This window comes from Agrilus planipennis, unplaced genomic scaffold (assembly GCF_000699045.2).
Source record: "Agrilus planipennis isolate EAB-ADULT unplaced genomic scaffold, Apla_2.0 scaffold130, whole genome shotgun sequence".
NCBI lineage: Eukaryota > Metazoa > Arthropoda > Insecta > Coleoptera > Buprestidae > Agrilus > Agrilus planipennis.
Window position 1 is genome coordinate 471 of NW_020438925.1, and position 1,319 is coordinate 1,789.

The window sequence follows — 1,319 nt, forward strand, 5'->3', positions numbered from 1 at the left end:
AAAATATATGTACTGAGGAAATCACTCGTAAATAAGGAAAGAAAGTGTTGCAATGAGAAATGTATAACAACAAATCCGGAAGCTAGCCTTCAAATTCCGTCAAGTTTACTGCCTACTTTTTACAAACTTCGGATTTAAAAAGTGATTCACGTTATATAATTGGTGAGGTGATTTAAGCAATATGGTATATGTCCATTTGACGGATACCAATATGGGCACCTGAATTTCGCCGCTAATTTTCGACTTTTCCCTGTAGTTGGTATCTGGTGTTTTACTAGAACTAAATCCCCAGCCTTGAATGATTTTATTTTGGGTTTTTGTTTATAAGATCGAAGAAAAAAAAGAGTACCAAGTTCCTAAGAAAATAAATTGTTAAAGATTTTCAATAGGTATAATAGATAATGGCTTCGCCATACTAATTTCGGTGTGTTTACTATCAATTGTTTTTACACATAATTAAGAGAACTTTTGTATATACATTATTGCATAGTTAATAGTACTAGAAAACGAAATCATTATGTATACCTATTATTTTAGTTATACATGTATACATATATATTGCATAAAACTTTATCCAAAAAAGAGATTTTACTTAATCAATTTAAAAAAATTAAACAGTTTGGAATAATATTGTTTATTTACGCAAAACAAATAAATAAATGAAACATAAAATCTGACGAACAGTTGTTTGGAATATTGTAGCAGAAGAATTTATTAATACGTATCTGTTGCAGTCAAATAAGTGGTTAGTGCAGTTACCGTGAATATCCAGAACGGAAAATGAAAGGGATAGCGACTAGGATGCCCTAAAAGCTCTTTAATTAATTAATTTTAAAAAATGTTTTGACTAAATTGGACGTAATATTTATTCATCATCATAAGGTCATCAGTCCTAAGACTGGTTGCACATGTACCTCCACTCTTTCCTATCCTGAGCTAAACTTCGTATTTCCCTAAAACTAGAATAGCCCACATTCTTAACTATTTGCGAACTAGGTCTACCTCTACCCCTCCTAACTCCTGTTTCTGCCTCTAAAATGTCTCTGACTAGACCTTCATGCCTAAGAAGGTATCCTACCAACCTATCTCGCCTATTTTTTATTGACTTCCATAGAGTCCTCTGTTCTCCTATTCTTTCCAATACCTCTTCATTTCTAACCTTTTCTCCCACGATATCCTCATCATCCGCCTGTAACACCACATTTCGAACGCTTCTAACCTTTTCTTTTCCGCCGCTCCCACTGTCCATGTTTCACACCCGTACAACGCCGTGCTCCAAACATACACCTTTAACAACCTTTTTCGAATTTCTAAATTAA